Source organism: Phaenicophaeus curvirostris, chromosome 32 (genome assembly GCF_032191515.1).
Source record: "Phaenicophaeus curvirostris isolate KB17595 chromosome 32, BPBGC_Pcur_1.0, whole genome shotgun sequence".
NCBI lineage: Eukaryota > Metazoa > Chordata > Aves > Cuculiformes > Cuculidae > Phaenicophaeus > Phaenicophaeus curvirostris.
In genome coordinates, this window is record NC_091423.1 from 901,144 (window position 1) to 917,429 (window position 16,286).

Sequence of the window (16,286 nt, forward strand, 5' to 3'; positions counted from 1 at the left end):
CAAGTGCTTTCAACAAACTGTATAAGTGCCAGAAGTTACCACGGCAGCACCAGTTGCTTTCCTTGCTGGCCACCATCAATTGCTAAGGCTTTTCCATGTTTCTGTAGCTACCGTAAACCCAACTTGTTGATACCCAAATTTGATCTGAAGGAAGCATCAGTGCTTCAGGGGCAGACAACGGGTTACGAGGTGTCCTGTGCTGAGGCAGAAATGAAGGGCAGAGAGTTACGCTTAGACTAGGAGTGCAGGCAGAAAGTGAATTAACAAAAGCAAGGTAATTATCTGGGGGAAGCAGTGAGTGGACCAAAATCCCTTGGGAAGGAAGGGGAGTGTACGGGAGCAGCATTGATTTTCCTCTGTAGACAAAGACAAGCAGCGGGCTTGTCTAGCACTGAGTCCTGGAGGAGAAAATCCAGCACAGTGTGTCAGCTTTAATGATCAATGTGATGTTCTCCCTGTGGGAAACTGTTGCCAAGGATCATTATAATTGACAGCTTGATAGCTCAGCCCAGCCTCTCAACCAGCCCTGCTGTCCTAAGGGCAGCCAGGTCTCGCAGCGCCCCTGGGTGGCAGCTCAGAGGAGGAGAGTTCAGCACGGTCACTGGGTGTCCTCCTCCCTGGACCCTTCTTCCCAGGGGAAACGCAATGCTGTGGAGAAGCTGCCAGCTAAGCCTGGTGTGCATTCCCTGTCTCTGGAATCACTGGGCACAGATGTTTAAGCGAATGTAAGATAGGTATGCATTAAGCTCCTGCTGATAGGAGTGTTTTGGAAGGTGTTTTAAAGGGTTGCCTCAGTGGTAGTTTGAGGAAGACTTGACTGTGATGGGACTGTCCCTGTGCATTTCTGAGCTCCAAGGGTTTGCTGAAGAGGAGAACAAGATTCCAGAAAGGAAATAAAATGGTCTGGGCTCTGGTGAGGGTGTCTTGCCTGGAAAGCCAAAAGGGTGTCTGTGAGTACAGCTGGCTCCCGCAGTGAAAATCTGGAGGACTTCATGCTCTTCAGGCTGGTCAGAAGCCCAGCTCCCTGCACTGCACGTGCAACACAGATGACTTTGAAGACTGTAGGCTCTGATGAGGAGCTGGGTTGTGGCACTGTACCAGAAGGAAGAGTGAGAAATGAAGGGAGGAATTTGGGGAAGTAAAACCATGAGAAATTGGGAAAAGGTGTTGAATAGAAGAGCCTCCAGCTTAAGCAGAGAGTTTCCCTCTGAAGTGCAAGACAACCTTTTCCTAGGGAGATTTCTCTTAAAACCATCTCCAGGAGGGCACAATTCACCCTTGGAATGAGTGCTGCCACTTTACTGGAAGGCAGGCTGGCTGTTTGGAGTTTTCCCATGTACCTTTTCCACTAAGCTTCCAAGAGAGGGTTTGCTGGCATTGGTCCTTCTGCCACCTATGTCCTTTAATATGGTTACATATTTTTAAATTGGTTCCTGCAGCTTTCTGTAAGCATTATGTTAGCAGCGGGGTACATCAAAGCATTAGTCATTTGGGGCAGTAGTTATTAGAGCTGTAGACAGCACCTGGCTCACAAGTGAATTTGTGGCTGTTAGGGTGTAGCGGTGTGGGCATTTGAGTGCAAAATAAATAGGATGCGGTATAAAAGGAAGCAGGGCTGCTGAGGAAAGCAATGGCCGTAACTTTAGGGCAGTACTACCTGCTGGTGGTTGATGGCCAAGTTCCCATGACACAATTTCATGCAGGCTATCAGAATCCGTTATGCCTCCAGTCAGGTGGTGAGCACATGCCGTGTGTTTTCTGGGTGCCCTGGTCACACCTGCTGGGTAACGTGCAGCTCTCGCACACGGGTGGTGAAGGAGCGGCTGCTGTGGCACGCCGTCGTGGGGAGCAAGGAAGAAAAGGTGCAGGTGATGCAGGTGGATGTCACGTGTGAGTTCATTGCTCCTGTTCTGCAACTGTCCTCCACGGAACTCATTTTCCGGGTCGAGAATGTAAGGCTCTGGATTGCATGCTGGCAGTTAATTGTGTGGCTGATGACTGAAAGCCTGTGCGGGGTGTGTGAGACTGTGTTCAAAGGAGGAAGCTAAACAGCTTCTGCCAGTCTCTGGGGCTTTGCTGATTGATTTGAGTGGGACCAAGCTTTTGCCATTAGCACAGAGATGGGGCTGGGGACAGTCTTGCCAGGTCAGTTCTACTTTTCTTGATGCGGAGACAGAATTGAGCTGCTGAGCCAAGGGCATGAGGTGAGATGTGTGGGACCCACAAGAACATTGTGGGCTTTGCACAGGCAGTGACTGTGGGCAGGAGAGCAGATCGCTGCAGCTCAGCGACACTAAACCCATCCTGAGGTGCTTTGTAAACTCATTGAGCTTGTTTTTGGAGATGCGACTGCTTTTTAACTTCATCTTGGTTTTATTTCGGTGACAGCTGATCTGTCAAAGGGGATCATGGCCACCTCTAGAGAGACACACTCATAGAGGGACATTTGCAAGGATGCTTCAAGGCCCAGTGAAGTCTGAACACCAATCACGCAGGGCAGCTGAGAAAAACCAGTCAGCTCTGGATTCCTGTCAGCTCCCCAGGCTGATGAGGAAAACCTGCCATCTCTTGTCTCTCTTTGCCTTCTCTGCATTAATGTGGATGCAAGCTTTTTGCATTTCCCTCAGCCTTGCTTTCTTCAAAGGACCTGCAGGAGTCCTTCTGCAGCAGTGGGAACACCAACGCAGAAGCCCTTCAGTCTGTGGATCCTGACTCCTGCATTATCACCCTCTTCCTCGAGGTGTCTAAAAGAAGAGAGGCTACTTCATTGTTTAGTTTCTGTGTTTTCAGGTCTCTCCTTTAGTTCTTAGGTGTCCAGAGAAGCACAAAATGCCATGAGCAGGCAGTTCAGGTTTAATTAGAAGGTTTTCAGCTATCCCTGATGTCTGCCTGTGGTCTCTTTGGTGTCGTGCACTCTGATTTATTGAGTGCTATAACACTGCAGCTGTTTGATACCAATACATGCAGAACTAGTTTTGCAAGCACTCTCTAATTTATAGAAACCATGCAGGAAGCCCAGAGCAGCGCATAACCAAGAAGAAACAGCTTATGCTTTGCTTAGCTTTGAAGCCACAGACGCGCTGTCATTGCAGCAGGGGCATCAGGAGTCATGTTGCAGCTGGACTGCCGAGGTTTCTAGCTGGCTGTACATGCATGTAGAAGTTCAAAACTAACCTTCAGCTACTACAGGCTCTCCTGTCTCCTCTGACCAGCTTCACTGCTTTTGATGAGGCTACGAAAGATAATGAGGTTGCAAGAAATTGTTGTATGGGAGTGAAAAACATCTTGTGCCATTCTACCCAAGAGAGGATAAAAACTGCAGACAGATGATCTGGGTTCACTTTCTGGGTTTGATATTGTTCAAGCAGCTGCCTCTGCTCAGGGTCCCTTTCTCTGATCTGTGCATGAAACTGTTTTCCTGTTCCCCCAAGGGATGCTGTAGTTTCTAATCATGAAAAGCATCTGATATATTTAGACTTTTAGAAGCGTACAAACTAATAGAAATAGTAAATAGAGATGAAAATTCAAAATACATCAGAAAGGGAACGAGGTCCATGGCCGGTTCAGGCTGTTTTCTCTCATTTTCTGTTTCTGTAGCAACCGAGTGACGTCTTGACTCTTCAGTATAAGCCCTTTTCTTTAAAAAACACCTGCCTCCTGCCACTCAGCGTGTTCTTGGCCTTAGAGGAACCCTTCTCAATCTGCCATGCGGACCGGCAGCCCTTCCCTGCAGATACTGAGGTGAGCAGCTCTGGAGCTTCCTGCTGGTGGGGACTGAAGAGGAGACGCGTGGTGGTGTGTTTCTGTTGGGAGGCCCTCCAGGAGAGAATTTTTCTCTTTGGAGTCAGCAGGAGACTGGCCTGGACTAAATGACTGAATCATAGAATAGTTTGGGTCAGAAGGGGCCTTAAATCCCATCCAGTTCCACCCCTCTGCCATGGCAGGGCCACCTTCCTGTGGATCAGGTTGTGTAGAGCCTCATACAACCTGGTCTTGGACAGTAGATTTGAAGCTGCTGAAGGTCCTCTGAACTGGGGAAACGCATCTTGGCTCTAAGACATGAAGAGAAAGGAGCAGGCTGCTGGGTCTGGGCAAGCCATGTGGTAAAGGTGTCTCTTGGAAGCAGTCCTAGTGCTCCAGCAGCCATCGTCAGATAACCGCAAGAGCTGCTTGGTCTCTTTGAGGGCAGGCCTTCCTTCAAGAAGGCTGAGGAGCCTGGCACCTGCTCTATTGCTAGTGGAAGGCGTTGGACACCGTCTCTGCTAAACGTGTTGTTGTCGGCACAGCCACCGCTTCTGTGCTGTGCCTGTAATTGGCCCCAGCAAGAGTGGGGATGCAATGCCACGGGGCTTGTGTTGAGCATGAGGGTAAAGGAGTTCCTCTGGAGTCAGGGCAAAAGGCCCTGGCTTGCCAGGGTGCCAATTTGGTTCTGTATCTAGCACACAGCTTTTGTAGGTCCAGAATTCAGTAGAACAAGATTTATTTCCCTCTTGTACTGATGAAGAGCACAGAGGTATTAGCCTAAGATGGTGTCAGACACTAGTCTCGTGGTGCTTGCGGGCAGGCACACACTGTAAAGGATGTGAAGGATGAACTGAGAAGCCCACATGGAGGGCCAGCTTTGAGCATTAAGATATTTTGTGCCATCAGACCTTGGGGCTTCATCACACAGTGGTTAATACCCTTCCATCTCCTTGCAGCCTGTGAAGCTGGAGGCAGGGGAGGAACGTCATCTCTCCATCAGATTTAATCCTGCTTATGAAGAGGGTTTGACTAGCAGGGAGGTGGAGAAGGTTCTGAAGATACATGTTCTTGAGCACCCTCATAAGGAACAGGTCACTGTTCGGGGAGAAGTCTACTTTCCGAACCTCCATATCCAGACCACGGCCCTGGACTTTGGCTGCCTCTTGAATGACACTGAAGCTGTGCGTTCCATTGAGATAACCAACTGCAGCCCAATTCCTGTGCAGCACCGCTGGTTCCTGACAGAGAGCCCGGCAAGCCAGATGAGGTATGTGCACCTTTGCCCTTTCCTTGAAGCTCCTCTTCCTGATGTGGTTTTTTCTTTGGAAAGGCTTAGTCTCTTTTCCTGGGATCTGACAAACTGCTTTCAACTTTTGCTTGTGGAAAGATTGCCTCCCATCTATGGTCAGTGTAGATGCTTAGGGAGCAGGTGATCTCCACCAGTTTGATGCTAGGAAGGAGGAGCTCTGGAGCTTTAAAGCCCCTTTTAGGCACCTGGAAGGCAGATCTATAGTGACTTCTTCTCCTTCCCTGCCAACCCAGTTTGTTGTCATCTCATCCTAAGAGCCTACTCAGGCACTGCCACCGGAATGATTTGCTGCTGTCTCGGCTTCTTGCTGCTGTTTTGCTGTAGCCTCAGTACTGGTTCCCGTGGGAAGGAAAGCTGGTGGGGAAAGCTACTTTCTCAGACCTTTGTAGCCTGAGGTAAACACCACCCTGGTGAGGGGAGTTTCTACCTGTGAAACTGCATCGCTGTTCATCCATCCCTGTGCAGGGAAGGTCACCCGGGAAAAACCTTGTTCCTGCACGTGGCTGCAGGAAGGACAAGTCACGTGTGACCTCTTGGGGGGCAGAGTAGAGCCTCTAAATCCAGAAATGAGAACCAGCCTTAAGTAAAAAGCTACAAAGCTAAAGATAAATATTCATTTAGGATCATATCCTTAAAGGCAAAATTCCCAGCTGGGAATGAGGCATCCGGGTTGCTCTAACAAGCCTGCCTTGTTTGTCTCTGGGGGAAGCCTTGCAAGTGGGGACAGTGACAGCAGGTGTGGTTTGAGTGTGTCTTCCATGTGGCTTTAGAAACACCAACAGACTTACTGTGAGCACGTCTGAAGTTTAAAGCCTGGAATGTAATCGGAGTCACCTGGGGATGTTTGTAGATGTTAAGCTCCATGCTTTTTACTGATAGATGTTGGTCAAACTATAAACTCAGCTCTCCTTGGCAAAACGAGCCGCTGAGCTGCTCTCCTGAATCATTTGCCAAACTGGTCTTCAGACAGTTTGGATTTGGAGACATCTGGGGAGGTGATCATGCCATCAGCAAGTGCCACATCAGTTATAACCTTGCTCCAGCAGAGCTGCTGCCCTTTTAGCATGAAGTGCTGTTGGAGCTGTTGTTTTGCAGCCAGGGAATATCTGTAGCACAGCAGGGAGCTGGATCTTATCGTGATCTGCAGTGTATTGGTTAAAAGCGGCCAAAGCTTCCTTCCCCAGAGTATGCGTCACCGCTGCTTTGGTGCCTACCAGGGCTTGATGGGCTGCTTAATTGTGAGTCTCTGCCTGGAGCTGCTTGACATGTCTTTCTGTGTTGCTGGTGGCCTTGCATGTGTGAGGGTGTCCCATGTTGGGCTCTGCGGGTGCCCTTGAGTGGTGCTGGGCTCTCTCTGGCCAGGGCACAGCCGTCTGGGACTCCATTGTGGCTCCTGCCTGATCACCCTTGGAGAAAGCCACCATCACTGCCACTTGCTTGTGCTGACCTGCAGGTGCAGGGAACTGTCAAGGGAAACATTCGGGATAAATATCCAGCACAGCTTCAGAATTACTTACTTTGGCCCTCTGGGTGAGGGAAGGGAAGTTCCACGGATGTGGGTGTTTTCAGGAGGATACTTACAGGTGGGTCTGTACTAGCTCATCTGTCTGGATCTGCCCTGGATGTCTCAGTCTCACTATCTTGCACAAGCTGTGTCTCTTTTCCTTTCCTGCTGCACTTTTGACCTCCCCACATGGTGTTCACCTCTGTCCTCTTCTATTTCTGGTTGCAATCAGTTGCCAGATTCCTGCACCACCACTATAGCAGCATTGTCCTTGGACAGGAGCCCCAGGCGTTGACCTGCTCCATCCTGGTTTTGGAGCTGCTGGCTCAGACCCACTGCTGAGCTCCAGTGCCCACCCAGGAGCCACGTCCTGCTGAGGAGTAGCTCGTGCAAGCTTTTCTCCTTCCCACTGCAGGTCTGTGATCAAAGTCAAAGTTAAGCTATTTTCCAGGTTCAGCCCTCCTGGAAGTCAGCGTTTCATCACACCCCAAGCACCACAGGAGATCACAGCCCAGTCACAACACTCAGCATCTGCAGAGAGCAGCCCCAGGGAGGAGGCTGTGGAGGAGCCAGCCAAAGGCCTTGGAGCAGCAGGAGATCGTCTCCAAAAGCCAGCAGATGCAGATGATTCTCTGGAAGCAAAGGTAGATTTTCTTCTATAGCCACAAGCGTGCTAGGCAGCAGGGCCAGCGACTGGACATGGGGCTTCTGCAGGGGCGGAACACGAAGCTTAGGGACAAGCTTCCTTTTGAAAGGTGGCACCTCTGAGGTTAAACATGTGTACTCAGCTGCTGCAAGACAGAAAAAAATATCTCAGCTGCCTTCATCAGGAATGTGCCTTTTGAGAGGAATGCCCAAGCAGAGACCCTCAGCTGTCCTGCACAGCTGGGTGCGTGAGATGAAACCTCACCACCATCTGAAATGGAAGGGTCATCTCAAGCGCCTTCAAAGACCTTACTTGCCTGGTTTTAATACATTTCCCTTACAGCTACGTTTCTCTTTTTGTCACGGAGAACCGAACCTCTCCTGGCATCAGGTTCCTAGCATGTTCCTTGGGCAGGGGTGTGTGAAGCCAGGCTGGTATGAGGGTGCAAAATGTCCTTGAGATCTCTGCCGGGACTGAGTGCTGGGTGCATCCAAGTTGCCTGGGAAGCTTGAGAATAGGAAGTGCAGACGGCCCCTGCGGCTCATCTGTGGGTGGGTTTGGACCCACACTCAGCTGAAGGTGCAGACAGACCCCTGCTTGAATTGCACCCAGGTCCCATCTTATCTCTTCCTGGCTTGATGAGGTGATGGCACCTGCAGCAGAGCAGTGTTGCCCAGACCAGCCAGCTGCTTGCTGCAGCCCACGATCCTTGTTTTCCAGCCACCCTGTGGCTCCAAGGGCTTTCACCTCCAGGTCTCGTGTTTCTCTAGAGGCAGCAAAGGGTGTCTTTAAAGGCAAGTTTTGCAGCAGAGAGAATCCTCTGCTGTCCAAATTGGGCAGTGCCAGGAAGAAACTGTCCAGTTGCACAGTCAGCTGCAGGTTCCCATCAGTGAGCCTGTGGAGCCCAGCTGCTCGCCCTGCATGCGTGTTTGCTGTCCGGTTCCAGGCCAGTGGTGTCCATGGCTGCTTTGAATATGGATGCTCTTGGCACCGTGACAGCATTTCAGAGTGACGCAGGAATGAGGGTCTGTCCTCCCAGACCAAGGAGACCTGACACCGTTGGTTTTTCTGCTCAGGTGGACAAACGTGTGACAAGGAACGTGGAAGAGAAGCTGCTCCAGGACTTGACTAGCAAGCTCCATGTTTTCACTGCGCTGCCCTTGGCTGGAGCCCTCTCGCCAGGACAGCGATGCAACGTGCAAGTCGGGGTTTCACCCACAGAAGAGGTGAGATTGGCGATTGTCATTTTGGGAGGTCTGGCAGGGCAGGGTGGTAGTGAGAGCCCAGTCTGGGGAGCAGGAGAAGAGGTCTGCTGCCCCGTGGAGCTTTCTGCAAGCCCCATACCCACGGTGCCTCAGTTTCCCCTGCAGCACCCTCTTCTGAGAGGCGTTTTGAAATCCCCTTGGGGAGCTTGCACAGAGAGCATCAGGGCACTGCAGTGTGGCTCCCTCTCTGCACGTGGGGGGAAGTCAGGCTGTTTTCTCTCCTCTTCCTCCTTGCGTGGGTGCATTTGCAGGCTGTAAGCCCCTCGTGCAGAGCAGCTGGTATGCTCCCAGGGGATGGTAACCTCGGGAGGGCTGTGCTCGGCTAATCCTGCTGCTGGTACCCACAGACACAACGGCCACCAGACACTGTTCTGGGCATGGCAGAAGAGTCACCCGCAGTGGTGCGGTGCCAGCAGCCCCTGTGGCGATGGCCCAGCCCACCTGCACACTCCCAGGCAGTTCAGGAGTCAGCAGAAATGATAGAGCAAGTGTTCCCAAAGGCACTTTGCATGTGGCCACAATGACTTGGAAAGTGGCAGCATGTAACAGTGTGGACACAAGTGTTTCCATGCCTTGGAGAAGTCCCAGGGATGTTTTAACTGCTGGCAGAGATGTAAACATCTTGTCTCTGGCTTTGACCAGGGATGGGGCATCTACCTCATCCCCGGGCAACCTGTTCCAGTGTTTCACCACCCTCAGCGTGCAAAACACACAAAACCCCGTGCTCCAGCAGAGCTCTCCTGGGCCTTACAGGTTGTTGACACAGTGCAGTCCTGGCTAGCATGGCTGCAGGATGCTACACCGGGGGCTTACAAGCTTGTGTCCGTGATGGCCAAGGGATGTGACCCCCAGAGCTGTCCCCTGGCGCTGCTGGCCTGCAGGTCTGGTCTGGTCTGGTCTCCCACTAGTGAGATACCGCCAGGCCTTAGGTACTCATTGGCAACCAGACTTCCCAAAGAACCAGCCCCCCACAGGAATGCTCCGCACACCGGAAAGCTGTGAGCCTTCATGAGAGGCCTTTCTACCTGCATTGCCATGCCCAGGCCCTTAGCAACAAGGGACTCTCACTGCAGGATAACAGCAACCCATGAGATAAACAGGGTAGGAAAGCTTGGGAATCCACAAACGCTTGCCAAGCAGGGGAAGCCATGGTGCAAACAGCTGGCAGAGACAAGGACTCATGTGTTGTCTGCCAAAAGGGTTTAGGAGAATGGTCTAAGTAGTGTTTGTTTCTCCCTGCCCCAGGTTTCAGATGCAGAAAAACTCCTGGGCACTGCTTCCAAAGTAGAGCTGGAAACTGGCTCTGGAGGAGGCTGATGGGGACCTGGGATGGGGGCAGGGGACAGAGACAGAGGTTGGCCTCTTTGCAGTATTTAACAACCCTTCCCCCGGCTACAGGTGATTGATCACAGCATCTCTGAAGGAGACAAGATCACCTCTGTCATCCCGATCCAAGAGTCAGCAAAACCTGCATTCAGCGAGTACAGAATTTCCCCCGCCTCCTTCATCAACTTTGGTTCCATGCTGAGGGGCACCAAGAAAACCTGCACCTTCACCCTGGAGAACAAAGGCGTCCAGGCCTTTAAATTCCACATCTGCCGAGTGCCGCCAAAGCCGAGGTGAGAGAATACCTGCGCCCCCCTTCCTGCTGAGGAGGCCCTGTAGCATGGCTGCGTGGGAGAGGCAGCCAGGAGACCTAGGTTATTGTCCGCTCGTGTCACTGGCTTGTGAGCAGAACACCTCACATGTGAAGGACAGAGCTGGCGATACTGCTGACCTCTCTGTAAGCTACAGCAATGGGTGCTGCAGGCAGTCTGGGAGCCGTCAGGAGCAGGAAGGCTTTCCTCTGTGGGGAGGAAGGCCAGCTTTGTCCTTAGAGAAAGGCAGGGCGAACTCAGCATGACGGATGTTTCCTGCTTTCTCCTCTCAGTGCACATCAGTTGAAACCTGCCCACCCCTGCAAGAGTAAAGACACAAGGACTGTCTTTGGCAAGAGAAGCAAGCCCTTGCTGAAACAGGATGCAGGCCCTGTCATGGAGGTAGGTGGCTCCTGCTCCCCAGCGTGTGCTGCTGCAGGTGGCGTGAGAGGACGCTGCTGTGCGCAGGCTGGGGGCTCATGACCATGGGGTGGGACGACGTCTGCATGACGGACGTGCTCTGGCTCGGACCTGGAGTTGTGGGGTCAAGGGAAGGGAGCAGGTCCTGTGTTTGGTAGCTGCTAGCCAAAATAGGTCTGTGAATGCCACAGATGAGAATGTCCCTGTTTGAACTCCCAGTCCATAGGTATCAGGAGACTTGGCTTTTTCTTATTTCCAATCCCCTCTCTCCTCTCCCATCGTTTCTGACAGCTCTTTCCGCTCTCCTGTATTACCCATAGAGTCTGAAGGATCCTAGCTACCGCCTTCACCCTTTACACCCAAAGTCTTTCCTCTATGCCACTCAGAACAGGCCTGGAGCTCCTCCTGGCTTGTTCTTCCTGTTCTGAGGCTGCCACTGGGCTATGGAGTCATCTGTCCCTGCCCTGGAACTGGGCTTGGGCCCAGCCGGAGGGCCAGGAGCGGCATGCTCCTTGCTGAGGATGCTCAAGGTAAGGCTGTTGGACATCAGTCTCTCCTGGGACTCTTTCTGCAGACTCGCGTCACTGTCGGCATGTTCACCGTGTACCCTGGCTTTGGATCCATCCCTCCTGGGGGCCAGAAGACAATCACGGTTGAGTGCTATGCAGGGATGCTGGGGAAATGCAAGGGGCAGCTCTCCATCGATATCCAAGGCAGAGCCCCCACGGACAATCCCCATGGCATTCCCTATACCCTGTTTGCTGAGTCCTGCCTCCCAGGTAAGCCTCATCCACAGGTTCCGGTAGCCAGACCTTCTGCTGATCAGACCTGAACTTACTGCTTTGATAGAGAGGTGCCCTGACCCTAAATTCCTCTCTTGAAATGCTCAGAGGTTCCAGTTACTTCCAAGTCCGCCAGTGGGGGGAGGCTCGGGGACGATGCTTGGAAGGACAAAAGGAAAATCATGCCCTTTAAGGCTGAGGGTGACTGAGCCTCCATCCTCACAGCCAATTCCCTTACCCAACGCTGGGCTTTGCAGTGACTTGGGCAGAAAGGGCTTACTGAGCCTTCTGAGAGGCCAGCGGGGCTCCCTCTGACTTTCTGGAAGAGGCTTTTGTGGGAATGTCTGCTGGTCTAACGATGTGGCCTTATCAGGTTTCTAGGGATAAGTATGGAATACATCAAGGTCAAGAAGCAGCTGCAGCGTGACCACAAGAAGGCCGTCTACATGCAAGATTATTTCTACAAAATCTACTAGGGGAAACTTTGGGCTTTAGACAAGATGTCAGAAAAGTACAAAAGGCTTGCTCGCTTGCTAATAAAGGACTTGATTTCCAGTCATATTGATTGTCTGTGATCTTGTCCGGGTTACGTGCACGGGTTCAGTCTCCCACAAATGGTGACCAGCGACGTGATAGGAGCGCCGTGGTAGGTCGGCAGTGTGGAGCTACACTGTCCAAATGGGAGATCAACAAGGCAGGTGGAAGGGCTGCTGTAGTATTTAGTAAAAAGAAGAGGAGGAAGAGGAGGGCCAGCGAGATCAAAGGGCCGGTGGTGCACGTGATTGAGGTGAGCAGCCATGGGAATCGCGGTATCCACGGAAGAAAAGTCAGTCCAAGACTTCTTGATGAAGCTTGCGAATCAACAGGGCGTGAAATTGAGCCCAGTGGCACTGTCCTGACTTGTAATATGGTGCAGGGACTTTTTTGTGTGTCCTAATAACATTTTCAATTTCATAGAATCATAGAATAACCAGGTTGGAAGAGACCCACCGGATCATCGAGTCCAACCATTCCAATCAAGCACTGAACCATGCCCCTCAGCACCTCGTCCACCCGTCCCTTAAACCCCTCCAGGGAAGGTGACTCAACCACCTCCCTGGGCCGCCTCTGCCAATGCCCAGTGACCCTTTCTGTGAAAAAATTTTTCCTCATGTCCAGCCTAAATCACCCCTGGCGGAGCTTGAGGCCATTCCCTCTCGTCCTGTCCACCCAGGAGAGTGTGCGCCTCTCCAGGCCAGAGGTGACAGATTCTGAGGCAGAATGCTGTGAGAAACTGTGTCAAAGGCTTTACTGAAGTCCAGGAAGATCCATCCACAGCCTTTCCCTCATCCAGCAGCCGAGTCACTTTGTCATAGAAGGCGATCAGGTTAGTTTGGCAAGACCTGCCTTTTGTGAACCCGTGTTGACTGGGCCTGATCACCTGGTTCTCTTGCATGAGCTTCATGATGGCACTCAAGATCTCCTGCTCCATGACTTTCCCTGGCACTGAGGTCAGACTGACAGGCCTGTAGTTCCCTGGGTCCTCCCTGCGACCCTTCTTGTAGATGGGCACAACATCAGCCTCCAGTCCAGTGGGACTTCCTCAGTCTTCCAGGACTGTTGGAAGATGATGGAAAGGGGTTTGGCCAGCACATCCGCCAGCTCCTTCAATACCCTTGGGTGAATCCAATCCGGCCCCATAGACTTGTAGCTATCCAGTCGGGCTAGCAAGTCTCTGACCACCTCCTCTTTGATCATGGGAGCCTCATTTGGCTCCTCTAGCTCCTGGGTTTGTACACAGACGGAACGACTTTCTTTACAATTAAAGACTGAGGCAAAGAAGGCATTAAGTACCTCAGCCTTTTCCTCATCCCCTGTCACTGTTGTTCCTTCTGCGTCCAATAGGGACTGTATGGTCTCCCTAGTCCTCCTTTTATTATTTATATATTTATAGAAGGATTTTTTTTATCTTTCACAGACTTTGCCAATCTGATTTCTAGCTGAGCCTTAGCCCTTCTGATTTTTTCTCTACACAGTCTCACTTCCCTCCTGTAGTCCACCCAAGAGGCCTGTCCACTCTTCCAGAGCCCATAAACATTTCTCTTCTTGATATCCCTCAAGATCTCTCTGTTCAACCAAGCTGGTTTTCTCCTCTGCCGGCTTTTTTTACGGAACATGGGGATGGCTTTCTCCTGAGCTGCTAGGATTTCCTTTTTGAAGAGCTCCCAGCCCTCATGGGCTCCCTTGCCCTTAAGGACTGTCTCCCATGAGACTTTGCCAACCAGCCTTCTGAAGAGTTCAAAGTCTGCCCTCTGGAAATTTAATGCTACTGTCCTAGTAACCACCCTCTTCACTTCACCTATAACAGAAAACCCCATCATCTCATGATCACTTTGTCCTAGACATGTCACACACCATGTCTATGTTACGTAAATGCCACGTACACACCATGCATACGCCATGCACAAGCCTTGCACACAGAAGCAATGTGCCACACTCGTGCCTTGGACACAGAAGCAACATGCCACACCGTGTTCATGTTATGTACATGCTGTTTACACACCATCCACATGCCTTGCACATGCTAGCACACGCCAGGAAGATGATGCACCAGCCATGCACACACCATGCACATGCCATGCATACGCCACTGTGCCCATGCACACGCTGTGCACATGCCAGGCTCGTGCCACAACCACGCCATCCACATGACATGCACACGCCTTGCACACACAAGCAACGTCACACATGCCATGTGCTTGTTATGTTTCTGCCTCGTACATGCTTACACACACCACAGACACAGCAGCATGCTGCCCTCCCGCTGGCTGCGGCCGATGGGATGCAGGCTGGGACTGGGAGAGGGACAGCGCCCCGTGTCCCTCCCGTCCCCCCGAAACCCTCCTGTCCCTGCCCGGGGTGCCGCACGAGGCCGGGGGGAGGGCCTTTCCTCTTATGGCTGCTCACTTTTTTAGTTTCTCTATGACAGCTTTATTGGACTTGACTTTTAGCCTCATGACTGTGCATAAGACGTGGCTGAATGTGACGGGAAGACTGCTGGGGAAATGGCAAGAAGAGGATCGACAAGAAACAGTGGAACACGCCCTTTAGAGTTTGCTGCTTGTCCCGCTGCTGAGAAATGAGAGTGTCTCTTAATTTGCTACTGCGTGAGACATATTAAAGACGTTTAATAAAAGTTCAGTTCTATCTAAATGGTAGGTGGGACTATGCTTATGTAAAGCATATTGTATGTAACTGTAACCCATACGCTTCAAAGCACTGTATCTCAGCAGCTAGAACATGGAAGGAATCTTCTAATCTGTACAGGTTTTTAACAATGATAATTGACATTTAGGGTCTTAATAACATCTATAATTTTATATCATTTCAAGCCAGCCTGGCTGTCATACATTGAAATTTCAGTAAAGCCCCAACATTTTATACTTAGGAGGAATTTCTTATTACCCATCCTAAGTGGGATGCTATAGTTTTGCTGTTAAAAGGGTGGGTCTTGTTCAGAAACCTCTGAAGGTCATAGTTGGGTTGGTTAAGTCTGTGCCACACCTGTGGTCAGCAACTAGGTACAGGTGAAGCGTTTGCCCCTTAAAAGGCCTCTTGATTGTGAGCTGCCTCTCACCTGCAGCTCGAGCATTCAGTGAAGGAAGGGGCTACAGAAGCCTGCCTTTCTTCCTTTCTTTGCTGGGTTTTAAACAGTCGTGTGGTCTTCTTCATGGGGCATTTGAGCCTACTGTCATCGTTTCTTCTGTGAGTTTCAGGTAATGATTTTGCTTGTGGATTTGCTTTTTAGTCTTAGAGTAAAATTGGTTTGCAATGTGGCAGCTTCAGAGAGATGTTACCACAAACCTTTGTAGTCGATGTCATCTTTCTTTGTTTTTGTTTTATTAGTAGAAGTAGGGAATTTTTTTTTTTTAGCTTTTTTTCTCCTTAATCTATTGGGGCTCTAAGGATTTTGGCTCAGCCTAAGTAACATTTCCAGTGTAGTTTTAGCGATAGCTGCTACTGTTTTTCCCGGAGGTGGTTTGTTTAATTTGGGGTTTGTGTCGTAAGCAGTGGAAAATTATATTTGCCCAGAGCTTTTTGACGAAATGCCCAAGAAAACTGTTAGCTTGCCTATATTGCCAGATTTTTTTTTTTTCTTAATCTGCATCAGTACCAGAGGACTCAAAGGAGGTAAATACGAGAGCAGTATTTAAAGCACTTTCTAGGGGAGAGCTAGTAAACTATTCACCAGTAAGGCTGTGACAACTTTGCCAGGCAAGTTATTGGAAATGGTAACTAAGAATGGAATTGGAGGGTTATGGATAAGTGTGGGGTTTGGGGTTATCCTACCGCATGCACCTGTCTGAGTTTTTTGAGGAAAACTGCAATCATGTAAATTAGGATGATTTGGTTGATGCTGCTTTATTTGCTGTTTAGAGGATGTTTTCTCAAAAGCAGGAAGAAAAAGCTATTCCTATGCACTAGCTAAAGCTACGTATGGACTTTTTTTGCCAGCAGATAGGACTGCTGTGTTCTGTTGACTTACTGAATGAGAGTATTGGGGGGGGGGTGTCTGTTGAATTTCTGCCCTCTTTTGTGCTTTTCTGTTGTTGTTTAACTCCTGCTCAGAATTGAAAATGTTTTGAGTAGAGAGAAGTAAGAGGTTTTAGATGTAGTGCCTACTTACACAAGAATTGTACTGTTACCATGTTTTTAGAAAATGTTTTCATTTATGTGGTGACTGTTCCAAGTAGCTTTATGTAGAAAGCCTTGTTTAAAAAGCAATGAATAGTGAGCTCTTGCAGAGGAGTTAAGGTTGTTCAGACAGGGTAGATGAATGTGGTCCAGAAACACTGCTTTTTGGTCAAGTGAGTAAAACAGCAACTAAATGATGCTCTTCCTTGCCAAGCTGTGTGCGGCTGTGCCATCATGGAATTTCCTGTTGTGTGTTTTCACTTTAGGGAAACAGAGAATTTGGTTTATGCTTTGATCAAAATACT